This window comes from Cherax quadricarinatus, chromosome 8, assembly GCF_038502225.1.
Source record: "Cherax quadricarinatus isolate ZL_2023a chromosome 8, ASM3850222v1, whole genome shotgun sequence".
NCBI classification, from domain to species: Eukaryota; Metazoa; Arthropoda; class Malacostraca; order Decapoda; family Parastacidae; genus Cherax; species Cherax quadricarinatus.
In genome coordinates, this window is record NC_091299.1 from 46674857 (window position 1) to 46689460 (window position 14604).

The following is a 14604-nucleotide window of genomic DNA, read 5'->3' on the forward strand; positions in this document are numbered from 1 at the left end:
AAGTCAGTTCCTGATCAGCCGGGCTGTGGCTCGTACGTTGGTTTGCGTGCAGCCAGCAGCAACAGCCTGGTTGATCAGGGTTGATCCACCAGGAGGCCTGGTCACAGACCGGGCCGCGGGGGCGTTGACCCCCGAAACTCTCTCCAGGTAAACTCCAGGTAAACTTACCAGATATTCTCTGGTGGTCACTTGATGTAGCTGGATCACTCATAACCTATCCAATTACAACATAACCTAACTGGCCAGCATCAGTCTGTTATAACTAGAAGGGTTACTTAACTGTGGGTGATTGATACTCCTTATTTCCTCCATTCACCATCTCATTTCGAAGTCCTGCTACACCGACACGGTTCTTATTCCGGCAGGACGAGGTATCCGTCGGTTCGTCCCGGTTTAGAAGTCGTGATTCCATAAATCTTCATTATCCCCGGTACGAGTCACACATTCACTCGGAGCAGGGCGATCTATTTCACATCCCGCATTCTCTTAACTCAACGTTATTATCATTAATTACATTACAATTCACAAGACGATTTAATGTCTCATAATTATTATACACATTAGAGATCACTCCATTAAGATCTGAGACCGATGAGTGATGATTAAACCAAGGGTAATTTTCCCCAGGACACAGTCCATAGTGACGCGCCAGTCACCTGGTCCTACCCTTATTCACTCATTTTACCACTTTATTACGGTGGTCCCGTAAATCACGTTCCCTCACTCTCCACCAGGAACAGTTACGACACTTCCTATTATGAAATGAGGCCTATATTAATCCTTAGGCCGCCGTGAATGCCAATTTCGTGGTTCCATGCTTTCCCAGCCTCCTCACCACATTCATAACACTCCCGCCTCCCCTGGCCCGAGTCGCCCCCAAACCCCCGCACATCCGCGCATGCGCAAAGGGAACTCTTGGTTCTACTCTATTTTCAAATACATTTTTGACCCATATAGACACATTAAACACCTATTAGGCACTATAGTTTCGGAAAATTAAAATATTTTCCACACTGCGGCCGGGCGGAGGTCGTTGCTAGACGACTTACATAATGTGGAGTACAATTTTCCCATCTTCACTGGCCACCTGGCTTGGGAACTCCAACATTGATATTTACATAATCACCCATTAATTCTTTCCACCTGTTAACTCCTCAGGTAGGGCTCCATCCAAAGCACACTCAAGCCTCCATGCTTCTGGTATTAACAATTTCCCTCTTATTGTAAGGTATGACACTAAGTCTATCCTCTCGGGGCTAATTTGTTGGGCATACTGGAATTATGAGACTTTACAATAACAAGTCTCTCAGTATCCCAAGTCAGCCCCAGCACATTACTGCATATAGGCACCAACTCCATGGCCATCCATATTTATTGAACCCTCAAAATGGACTAATTAGTGTTCCATTCTCTCAGGGGCATAAGCCTATGCTCCCTGGATTAATTTATTGGGCATACTGGAATTATGAGACTTTAACAATAACAAGTCTCTCTCAGTATCCCAAGTCAGCCCCAGCACATTACTGCATATAGGCACCAACTCCATGGCCATCCATATTTATTGAACCCTCAAAATGGACTAATTAGTGTTCCATTCTCTCAGGGGCATAAGCCTATGCTCCCTGGATTAAGTTATTGGGCATACTGGAATTTTGAGACTTTAACAATAACAAGTCTCTCTCAGTATCCCAAGTCAGTCCCAGCACCTTACTGCATTATTTCATTAACCCCTTTACATATCCTCATTAGTTCCTCTTCAGTTGACGTCACACCCGGAAATTGTCCACATAAGATTATTTACCCAATTACTTCGCTCAGTGGACCACCTGTGCACTTAAGGTGTGCATTTATCGTCGCCTGAAGTAAGAACAATTTATTATTTAACTGTTTATTAATTATATCATTATAAGCAGTCAACAATTTTGGTGTCTTGCTCAGTTCGCAGAGCTGGGCCCTTTAACTGTCCATACGCCATCCTATAATTAGTAGGTAATTCTGGACGGTCGAGCTTCCACGGAAGTCGCACCCAGTAATGTCCAGATTCACATTTAACATCCTTCAGGTATTGTTCCTGAGTAAAGGAATCATTTGGACTTAACTCATTTATATTAATCCCCATGCTGTCCAGCTCCCACAAATTAGACTGGTTCAACATCATTCTCGATAGAAGAATACTTGTACTGGGTTGACCTTTTATGAGCAAGACACCGTGACGTATTCACTACTTCTAGTCATTATTACTAGGCGGTAGTCTGCCATATAGTACATGGCCCGTACCAGTGTTGAGGAGAGTGACGCCGCATGCTTTTGGATTTATGCCCTTTATCCTGAATTATTACATCCAGTACCGGCAAGGCTACCTCAGCTAGGCCATCATTATTGCCATTAGCTGCAACCTTTACATCAGTCACTGTAGTGTCAGGGTTATTAACATTATCATTATTGTCACCATTATTATAAGAATCACATACAACCCTGCACATAACTGTATGGTGCTTTCCCTTGTTACATTGATAGCAACTGTTCAATTTGGTATGACAATCCTTTACATTATGATTGTCTAGACATCTGATAAATCTGTCAAGTTCTTTCATTCTTTCCACTTTAATATCCCATGAATTACAGGCATTACAATTTTTAGTGAAATGAGTACCCTGGCAGAAGAGGCAGTCTCTCTTTTCCTTGCCTGACCTCTTATTAACTGGGTTACACTTACTGAGGTACTTATTCCTCTTACCTTGATGTGAGGAACCACTATTACTGATTCCTGACTTGATATGTGCCTATTTAACTCTTAACTATGATTATTACCACTGGGATTATTTTTCCCTTTTGAGACTTGACAGATACTTCAGTCATTATGTGTTATATCCTTAGAACTGTTTGGCTGACTGGTCTGCAATTGAACAATTAATTCCTGCCGACCTAGTCTGATTTCCTCCAGACCGTACTCTGGAGGTTTTGGCAAACCCACCCTTTGCATTAATAGGTTGATCAACTGCCTGGCTTACACCCTTTAATTTATTCAAAGCCTTACTTTTACAAGACAGTTTTTCTTCCAATTCGTAATGTTGATTAATTAAAACATTCATTTCCATTCCATCTGCACAATTCTCTAGCAGATCTCTTTCACAGTCTTTAAACCACAATTTGTACCAATCAAATCTACTCTCTAAAGCATCTAAATATAACTTTAATTCATTAGGGTTCACGGTTCTTTGATTCACTAAATCAAATGCCTTCGTCACATGGCTTTTAATAGCCTGTAATGATGCTTTAATTACTCTAAATTTCACGGACTTGTCAGCCACATTAACTCCATTAGATCCAGTCATGGTTAGATAATTATTAATCACTGATTATACAACTTAAGTAGGTGCCTTATAAGAGTAATTCTTGCACTTTACTCTTGTATAAATCCTAGCCACCCATGTGCTAGCAATTTATTGGGCTAATTATCATCCACCACACGATCGATTAAACTTGTGTACCCTATACCCACTTCCTTCAATCAGTCACTTAATTATTAAGTAATTAATTCAATTAATTTTTTCCACTGATTGCATCCGGTTCGAAGGACCAGCGGGCAGATATGGAAAATTTTCTAGGGGTGCTTACCTGTATGTACCTCAACATTATATACATACAAGTAATCTCATTGGGAGACAACCATATTGTTTACCGTAGTCACCCCGTGTAGACATGTGAGAAAACTTAACCACCCCTGGTCATGGCAGGTGGTCCCTTCGACCTCACAATCTTATCCATATCTATCCGAGACCAGTATGGATTGGATAGCACCCACAAGTACGGCGCTACTAATTAATTGTGGACTGTATAGATTATATTAGTTTAACTGAATGAAGGGGGGGTAGGTTACACATGGATATACCCATCAAGGAAAAACACTTGTACATAATCCCACCACTTACCAGATATTCTCTGGGGGTCACTTGATGTAGCTGGATCACTCATAACCTATCCAATTACAACATACTTAACTGGCCCGTATCAGTCTGCTATAACTAGAAGGGTTACTTAACTGTGGGTGATTGATACTCCTTATTTCCTCCATTCACCATCTCATTTCGATGTCCTGCTACACCGACACGGTTCTCATTCCAGTAGGAAGAGGTATCCGTTGGTTTGTCCCGGTTTAGAAGTCGTGATTCCGTAAAACTTCACTATCCTCGGTACGAGAATCATGCTTTCACTCGGAGCAGGGCGATCTATTTCACATCCCGCATTCTCTTAACTTAATGTTATTATCACTGATTACATTACCATTCACAAGACGATTAACGTCTCATAATTATTATACACGTTAGAAGTCACTCCATTAAGATCTGAGGCCGATGAGTGAGGATTAACTCACGGGTATTTCCCCTGGACACACACCATGGCTGCGCACCAGTCACACCCGGTCGAACCATTATTCACTAATTTTACCACCTTATTACGGTGGTCCCGTGAATCACGTTCCCTCACTCTCCACCAGGAACAGTTATGACACTTCCTATTATGAAATGAGGCCTATATTAATCCTTAGGCCGCCGTGAACGCCAATTTCCTGGTTCCATGCTTTCCCAGCCTCCTCACTACATTCAAAGCACTGCCGCCTCCTCGTACCCCAGTTCGACCTATACCCCCGCACATCCACGCATGCGCAAAGGGAACTCTTGGTTCTATCCTATTGTCAAATACATTTTTGACTCATATCGACACATTAAACACCTATTAGGCGCTATAGCTTCGGAAAATCAAAAAATTTTCCACATAGATAGTCTTTTTAGTATGATAATAAGATGTTATCTTCATTATAGAATAATAAGAAAATATTATAACCTTTATATAATAATAAGGTAAGAGGACCCCAATGGAAATAAGTCACTCTGTTTGGCTTTTTTGGGTTATCCCAGGTTCTCTACACATATGCTGCTATGTATGATAATTCTATGTAACTGTATTTGTGTATACCTGAATAAACTTACTTACTTACTAACATTGATTGTTGTACCATCGTTTTGCCAAAGAGTTAAGCTATTTTTTTGTATGAATAACTCAATTTCCATAATTTTTCTATTTTTTTTTTTTTTTGAAGCGCACGAAAAATTGCCCTACTGGCCCCAAAGCCTGGCCACTATAACATCAGTCAGTCTGTTCATATTGCAAGTTGCTCCATAAACATACTTATCTACATTCATGTTATCATAGTGGGTTATAGATCTACTTAGGCTTCTAACTGCGCTCCTATAACAATCATTTTCATTACTTACTTCTCTCCTAATATTATTCCTAATGCTAGACACAGATATACCAAAGTTATATTCTGCATTCTCCTTCTGGGTACTCTTCTTGGCAAACATATCAACATTAATTCCTTTGTGGCCCGGTGGCCTGATGGCTAAAGTTCTCGCTTCACACACGGAAGGCCCGGGTTCGATTCATAGAACATAAGAACATAGAACAATAAGAAGGAACACTGCCGCAGGCCTACTGGCCCATGCACTTCTCAGAGCCAACAACAACATAACCGTCTTTAACTACAATATCAAATCTTTAAGCAAACATTACGATGACCTCATAGCATTACTTAATTCCCTGCATGCCAGTATATCCGTCATTACTCTCACCGAAACCTAGCTAAAGCCTGATACTACAGATGTATATGCCATTACTGGTTACACAGCCATACACAACTGTAGGCCAGTGTGACAGAACCCACAGGCATAACACCAGACACAAACATCTCTACGACATTCCCCGTGTCCGACTAAACCTTTACAAAAATTCAATCTATGTCAAAGGCCCTAAAATCTGGAACACCCTACCTGAGAACTCTAGAACTGCAGACACATTCATTACCTTCAAAACTACCATTAGAAAACATCTTATCTCCCTGATACACCCCGTCAACTAACTGCACGAATACCACCTGGTGGTTCACACACTCACTCACCCATTTGACCATAAACAGAAATATTAACCTCAATCTTAAAATAATGAATCCTATGATACTCCAATACTGAAACTATGTGCTGTGCCAAAACAAAAGCATTCACATTGCTAAACTCACAAACTAGTATTTAGTCACTTAGCCATAATACCAACTTACCTCATAATTTGTAATATTTTAAAATTAAGAATTAAACTAAGTCTGCCCGAAATGCCTAGCCATGCTAGGCGTTCTAGTGGTACACTCTGTAATCATTATTTAACTACACAACACAACAACCAAATTCTGTAAACTCAGCATTGTAATCCTTATAGAGAATAAACTTTGAACTAATCCTTGCACAATTATGATTAGTTTGTTTTCAGTAACAAATGATGCGGCCTCTCAGCTAAATTTAGCAATAGAATATAATTAAAATTGTACAGTACTGAATATGTTTTATATTAGACATAATATTATGGTGTGCTCGGTAGGCAGCGTACTTAGCTCACACACTGAGCATCCATGGTGTGGTCCCCGGTATGGGTGGAAACGATGGGCATGCTTCCTTACACCTGCCGCCCTTGTTCACCTAGCAGTAAGTAGATACCTGGGTATTAGTTACCTTACACTTGCTGTCACTGTTCACCTAGCAGTAAGTAGGTACCTGGGTGCTAGTGAACTGGTGTGGGTTGCATCCTGGGGGGGGGGGTTTAGTATACCTTAGATGGGGTTTTCAAATGAGCTGAGGTGGAATAACAGCTCTTAACCTGTAAAACTGATTTGTGTAAAAACAAATTTAACGAAACCCACCTAATCAACCTAAAACAACTTAACCTTGCTCCGCCACCTGTTATTACGTCTGCTGCGTCTTTGTTAACGTTCACCGTGATTGGCCAGGATGCAATACTAAGTCTTGATTGGCTCTGATGTGCCAAAAAAAAAAATATATAATATTTTCTCTATTGTCTCCCAAAATAACAACATTCCTAAGAAATAACTGTTGATCTTGAACGCATCGTAAAATAAAAAGTAATGTCTGATTTCCACTGAGGAGCAGCCTTCAATTATATCTTTTTTTTTTAATAATGTTGGTAGAATTAACGACAATATGTTAGGTAAAAGGACATATGTGCAACTAATGTGACATACTGTGGCAACGTTTCGTTCTCCAGGAGCTTGACAAAGCTCCTGGAGTGAAACTGCCACATTAAAATGTCGCATTAGTTCCACATGTCCTTGTATCTAACCCCTTTTTTTTGGTCGGTCAAGGTTTATGCAAATTTGGTCTTTATCACACGTAAGTAAACACTATTATAAAATATTAAAATACCCAATGTTTACCTAATTGCTGGGTTGAAGAGTTAAGACGGTCCATGGGTCGTATATACTTATTTTTATTAAGAGTACCAAGGAGTTCAATGATTATTATAGTTACATATAAGAATATGTACTAAACCTGTAGGGGGTCACACACAGCCTGGGAAATAAAAGGTAATCACGGCTCATCCAAGCTAGGAAAAGTAGCTCCACTTCCTCAGGTTTAAGCTGAATCACAAAAGGAAAGTTTAGAATGAATAAAACACCTGCAAAATTGAGTGACTTTATTGCTAAAACTTTTCGCCTGAACAACAGAATTCTTCAGTCAATGATTAAGACACTTGTACAACATTTGGGTATTTTTACTGTGCACACGTTTCGCCAGTAAGTGGGTTCATCAGTCCAGTAGAGGTGAATGGTGAAAAATGAGTTTGAGGTAATCAGTCCCCTCAGCATTGAGCAGTCGGATACCCAAGTGTCTTAATTATCAACTTGTTAGTTCTCTGAACCATTTATCTACAATTCTACAGTCGAATATAGGTGAATACAGCACTGTAGACAAAAGATATTTTGATGCAGTCAGTCAGTTACCCTTCGAGGGAGGTGGGCAGACTTGAGGGGTGGACCCCAATGGAAATAAGTCAGTCTGACTTTTTTGGGTTATCCCAGGTTCCCTACACATATGTTGCTATGTATGATAATCTACATAACTGTATTTGTGTATACCTGAATAAACTTACTGACCACCCAGTCAAAACTGTCTCGGCAGAAGCCTGTTGTGCAGGCGTAACGTTCAGGTATTTTATTAAAGATGCCCATGAGCTGCACGTGTTTTATTCAATAACTTGTATATCATCAACTGCAGAAGGGTCAGTGAATCAAATAAACCTTTAATCATCGCCAAGGTTAGAGAAGATTTTGTTCGGATTTTTAACCCCGGAGGGTTAACCACCCAGGATAACCCAAGAAAGTCAATGCGTCATCGAGGACTGTCTTATTCCCATTGGGGTCCTTCAGGACGCATTACAACCGGCCTTTTTTTTTTTATTTTTCAACCGATTTATTTTATTTTTGTTGTACTTTTAGAGGTGCATATGTAGAAGCATGTGACAAAGTTTCAGTATGATTGGCCAACAAACAACAGAGAAAAAAATATAAACATAATTTTTATATATGGCAGCACGACCTGACAAATTGGCACTACGAGTGGCACTTCCGACATTCCCAACTGTTAGAATACAACTAGCACGACATTTTAACATAGCCATTTCATCTAATATATCTTATTATCAAGTTAAAAAAAATACATTTGACAGAATTTTTGGCATTCGCCAAAATATCTACCTTTTAACCCCGCATAAAATAAAAAATATTTGAGATATTCCAAAAAAATTTACGTCTCAATTTCAAACACACTTTGTTTTATATTGTCTGTGAAAATCATTTCAATACAATCATTAATAATGGAGTTATGGAGCGAAATAAGTGAATAAGTTACTTCCGAGATATAGGCCTAGAACGTCGGCCGGCCTACCGTCTCAAAAAAAAATTTTTTTTTGCGCGGAAATCGTGTTTTTCGGTGTATTTCTTAGTAAACTGATGTTCTAGTGCAGTTATCCTCTTCAAAACACCGTTTTCTATCACTCACATACCAAACAATAGAACAAGGGGACGAGGAGTAACTCATTTATATCGAAATATTGCTGGTGGACTCTCGCTATATTATGGCCTACATCGCCGCCACCATACCTGATATAAATGACTATAATTTCTTGTAGAAACGTTGTAGAACATTGATTCTTGTACCATTGTGTTGCCAAAGAGTTAAGCTATTTTCTGTATGAATAACTCATTTTCCATATTTTTTCGATTTTTTGGTGTATTTAGGCTCAGACTCGGCGGCCTGCCTCCTGTTCAGTCTTGCTCCCCAGGACGCGACCCACACGAGTCGACGAACACCCAAGTACCAACTTGCTTACTAGGTGAACAAGGACAGCACGTGTAGCTCTATCGCTAGCGCACTCAGCTCACACACTGAGGTCTGGAGTTCGAATCACTGGTACGGTTGGGAAACATTAGGACGTATTTCCATAAGACACCTGCTGTCCCTGTTCACCCATCAGTGTAAAATGGGTACCTGGGTGTTAGTCGACTGGTGTGGGTCGCATCCTGGGACAAAACTGACCTAATTTGCTCGAAATGCTCTGCATAACAAGCGGCTTTCTATATAGTAGGATGTCAGCTATGCCTATATACCTTGTACCTGTAGAAATAAAGATATATTAATGTGTCCACCCAGCAGGGAATTGAACCACGGACACTCGGTGTGTGAGACGAGAGCGTTGCCTACCAGGCCATGGAACAGTATAGGTACTAAGAATTTACTTTAATCACTACTCGAGGACTTGGTATCCTTGACTAGTGATGAACAAGTAACATAACAGCCTCAGTGACCTTCAGCCGTCCTACTTTTCTCTACAGCCATAGAAAGTAATAACGGTCGGTCTGCCCTTCTACTCCCGAATTATTATTGCATTCGTAGAGATTATTATTATTATTATAATCAAAAAGAAGCGTTAAACTACAAGGGCTATACAGCGCTGCATTCGTAGAGAGAAGGCCAAAACCATTGGGGTCATATTGCGCCTGGGGAAATGGGAGGAAATCAGGCTCGATTCAAGGAATGGAAGGCCATATAAAATTATTTGGGTCAAGAACCCCTTCACCAGCGTCAAAGAACCTCCCATATGGGGTCTGTTCCTGAAAACTTGCATCTTTGCTGTGAGTTTGTGCTTCTTCCCCCTTAAACAGTTCCTCTCACACGCTGCTGCTGTGTATGATGATGGCTCAAAGGTCTCGTAAAGAATAAAAATCCACAATACCGTGGCTGGAACGTAAAACTAGATGAGCTGAACACCTCTCCAGGCTCAGGGACTGACCACCTCAAAACTTCAAGATATTTCGGTCTGTCCTGTACCACTGTCAAGTCACAACTGAAGCAAGGAAAAGTAGAGGATAAACGACACTACTGGAAGGGACGGGGAAAGAAGGGTGTGGTAGGAGTAGTAGTAGTAGTTATAGTAGAATTAGTCTCCTCAAGGGAGGTTTCTTGATGCTGGTGGGGGGCTCTTGATCTAAGGAATTAGATCTGTGCTCTAATTCCCTGAATCAAGCCTGTATAATCTCTACTGGTTTAGCACTCCCCATAATAATAAAAGTAGAAGCAGCAGTAGTAGTAGCAGGGCCAAACCGATCGGACCGATTGCTCCCAATTGGGCCCCTCGCTTAAGGGGGCCCCGCACTAGAATGTAATTTACTCTCGGCTTGTCATGTACACACAAAATGAAGTAAAAAAAAGAATATCTGAAGAAAGGAGTTTTTTCCAAGCTGAAACTGATCAAAACTTACTTGAGATCATCAATTCAGCAAGAATGTTTGAACAGTATGGCGATTATGTCCATTAAATCTGAAATTAGCAGGAGTTTAAACTTCGACAATTGTTTTTTTTACTTGTGGGCTTACATGTATGCAATATTATATTAAAATGTAGCTTACATCTGTTTGGTCTATTAACTTGCATGCATTTTTTTAGGCGCAGTTTTATTGCTTTCCATACATGGCCCCTCAAGGGAGGTTCCTTGACGTTGGTGAGGGGCTCTTGATCTAGGGAATTGGATCTGTGCTCCAGTTCCCTGAATTGAACCTGAATACCTTCCATTCCCCCATATGCGCTGTATAATCCTACGGGTTTAGCGCTCCCAATGATTATAATAATAATAATTTCCATACATGGGGGGACCCACCAAGATTAAGGACCCCAATGGAAATAATAGACAGTCCTCGATGACACACCGAATCCTGGGTGGCTAATTATACATGGGGCCCACCAAAATTATTCCCAATTGGGCCCCACACTTCCTGAAGCCGGCTCTGAGTAGCAGTACATAAAAGAGAGCATTGCGGGAGATCTATTAGCGCTCTGTCGGTAGAACTAGTGATAAGAGTAATGAAAGCGAATTACATCTGAAGGTGGTGATGGAAATAACTCAATACTTGTCCGTAAGGAGGCAGAGAAGAACAATGGCATGTACATTCGCTACGTTTCTGACTGTTGCTCCTTCTGTCAAGAAAAAGTGTCCCGTGGCCTGGTAGGCAAAGCTCTCGCTTCACACATTGAGTGTCTATCGTTCAATCTCCGGCAAGGGTATAAATGTTGGATAAGTTTCTTTACACCTGCTGTCCCTGTTCACCTAGCAGTAAGTAGGTAACTGGGTGTTAATCGATTGTTGTACCCACAACAAACAAGACTGAAGGACCCTAATGGAAATAAGACAGTCCTCGATAACGCACTGATACTCTTATGTTTCGTACCAGATCATTATTAGTGAAGATAGGGTCAAGTGTATTTTCCAGTCTTGTTGGCTCCCCTATCTGCTGGCTTAAGGTGAATTTGTTGCTTATTTAATTGTTCATGTGTATGTTGAAGAATTGAGACACTTATGCAACATATGGGAGTCTTTATTAAAGAAACGTTTCGCCACACAGTGGCTTCATCAGTCCAATACAAAGTAGAAATAAGTAAGGAGAGGAGATTGAGGTAATTAGTCCCTCAGCCTGGAATCGATGTGTTCAGTCCACTGTGTGGCGAAACGTTTCTTCAATAAAAATTCTCATATGTTGCATAAGAGTCTCAATTCTTCAACTTGTCGGTTTTCAAAACCATTTATCACATGTGTATGTGAATTTTCATCTGAGCTGCCTCCTGGGGTTATATCGGCTAAAACATTATTGACACATTCCATCAAATTTATGTCTGCATAAATAACTCATTACCAGTGTGACCGGATATAACACGTAAATAGTTCATTACCACTGTAACTTGTCTATCTATCAAAACTGCGGCCCAGTCCTTGGATCCATTATGTACCTCTGTAATCCTTTGACTACCGCCAACAGGATGAGTATGGGGTGTGCCTGGAGAGAGTTCCGGGGGCCAGTGCCCCCGCTGCCCGGTCTGTGACCAGGCCTCCTGGTGGATCAGGGCCTGATCAACCAGGCTGTTACTGCTGGCTGCACGCAATCCAACAACAGCCCGGCTGGTCAGGTACCGACTTTAGATGCTTGTCCAGTGCCTGCTTGAAGACAGCCAGGGGTCTATTGGTAATCCCCCTTATGTATGCTGGGAGGCAGTTGAACAATCTTGGGCCCCTGACACTTATTGTGTTGTCTCTTAACGTGCTAGTGACACCCCTGCTTTTCATTGGGGGGATGTTGCATCGTCTGCCGAGTGTTTTGCTTTCGTTGTGAGTGATTTTCGTGTGCAAGTTTGGTAGTAATCCCTCTAGGATTTTCCAGGTGTATATAATCATGTGTGTTAGGTAAGACACATATGCAACAGTTAGGTATCTTTATTTCCATAGTCTGAAACAATATTGTTTCAGACTATGGAACAATGCTCTTCTCCAGACTGAGGGACTGACCACCTCAAAACTTTAAGAATGATGGACTGATTACATCGTCTTCAAGTCTCTTCTGCTTCTATCAACTTTTCTGTACTCGACTGAAGAAGCCTACTGTGTAGGCGAAACGTTTCGAAATAAAGATACCTAACTGTTGCATATGTGTCTTACCTAACAACCTGTCGGTATTTTATACCATTTTAATGTTCATTTAATCATGTATCTTTCCCGCCTGCGTTCCAGGGAGTACAGGTTCAGGAACTTCAAGCGCTCCCAGTAAATGAAGTGTTTTATCTCATATATGCGCGCCGTATGTTAAGCTAATCTCCAGAAGATACAAAAAAAATATTTAAAACCTATTTGACTGTTAATATCCAATCACGCTTCGCATTCAGAGCTGTGTCGATGAATAAGATACATGTGCAACACCACTATTGAGAGGCATTTCGCCTGCATAGCAGGCTTTATTTATATAATACAGATTGATCAAATTTACTGTGCAGGCGAAATGTATCTCACAAAGATACCCAGGTGTTGTACATATATCTCATTCATCAACTTGTTGGTGTTATACATTTGATCTAATGATGCTGACTGTGTCACTTCAGCAGACACATAAATAGCCATTTACTGAGTCACTGAACATTCTAGTATTCAGAGTATGAACTTGCTGACTCCTCTGCAAGGCTTCGAGGTTTACCATCATCAAATCTTCTAATCTCCCGCAGGGGGATTTCCTTTTTTTTTCAACCTTTTTTTTTTTCCAGTACTGTGTGATTGTTGATTATAGTAAAATTCTAATTGCCATTCTGGTCATCCTCCTTTAATTCATCGATGTTTGCTAGTGGAAACTGTGCTCTTGTGTATTGGATGAAAAACATTTAATATGAAATAGTAATCACGGAGGTTTAAAACCCAAAGAAACCTAAGCAATGTCGCTTATTTCCACTGAGGTTACAACAGTAGAATAATTTCTACGTACCTGTTTACTGCGAGATGAACAGAGGCAGCAGGTGTTAGGAGTTTACCTGGAGAGAGTTCCGGGGGTCAACGCCCTCGCGGCCCGGTCTGTGACCAGGCCTCATGGTGGATCAGGGCCTGATCAACCAGGCTGTTACTGCTGGCTGCACGCAATCCAACGTATGAACAACAGCCCGGCTGGTCAGGTACCGACTTTAGGTGCTTGTCCAGTGCCTGCTTGAAGACAGCCAGGGGTCTATTGGTAATCCCCCTTATGTATGCTGGGAGGCAGTTGAACAGTCTTGGGCCCTTGACACTTATTGTGTTGTCTCTTATCGTGCTAGTGACACCCCTGCTTTTCATTGGGGGGATGTTGCATCGTCTGCAGAGTCATTTGCTTTCGTTGTGAGTGATTTTCGTGTGCAAGTTTGGTACTAATCCTTCTAGGATTTTCCAGGTGTATATAATCATGTATCTCTCCCGCCTGCGTTCCAGGGAGTACAGGTTCAGGAACCTCAAGTGCTCCCCATAATTGAGGTGTTTTATCTCCGTTATGCGCGCCGTGAAGGTTCTCTGTACATTTTCTAGGTCAGCAATTTCACCTGCCTTGAAAGGTGCTGTTAGTGTGCAGCAATATTCCAGCCTAGATAGAAGAGATTTGCACATACCTCACACCTTGTCCAGGGTTTGACCTGGGTCCTTCCTTTGGATGCGATTCACAACAGCCGATTAACACCCAAAAATCTATCTACTGCTGGGTGATTAAGGTCACGTGTAAGGGGCCTTTCAGTATTTGGTGACTCTCCCAGGAATCGAACACTACCCCTTTTATTTGTGATTATTAACGCGTTACAACTGAACAAAATTTCCTCAACCACTCCTCTCTGGAAAACCTTAGGGATTTTATGTGCACATAGGCCTATTCTATCA